Genomic DNA, 312 nt, shown 5'->3' on the forward strand with positions numbered 1-312 from the left:
GATGGGACTCAGGATTCCACCTAAGGTTCTATAGACTACAAAGGTTCTGCAAGAAGGCTTTTTCACTGAGCAAGTTCTAGAACTTCTTTTAGTTATTCCAATCAGTTATAGGCTCTGTTCTGATGCTCTTTGTAAGATTTTTCAGTTATTAATCCTTCAGAAGTGATCTACCTCTCCTTCATAGTCTTTCTTAGTGTGTAATTTTGCTGAAACATGTCCACCATTGGGTGACCTTGCTGTTATTTAAAGTGCTGATGGCACTTTAAATAACACAGTTTCCAGCATCACAGCAACACATATGCCACCACGGTA

This window comes from Chrysochloris asiatica, unplaced genomic scaffold (genome assembly GCF_000296735.1).
Source record: "Chrysochloris asiatica unplaced genomic scaffold, ChrAsi1.0 scaffold00043, whole genome shotgun sequence".
NCBI lineage: Eukaryota > Metazoa > Chordata > Mammalia > Afrosoricida > Chrysochloridae > Chrysochloris > Chrysochloris asiatica.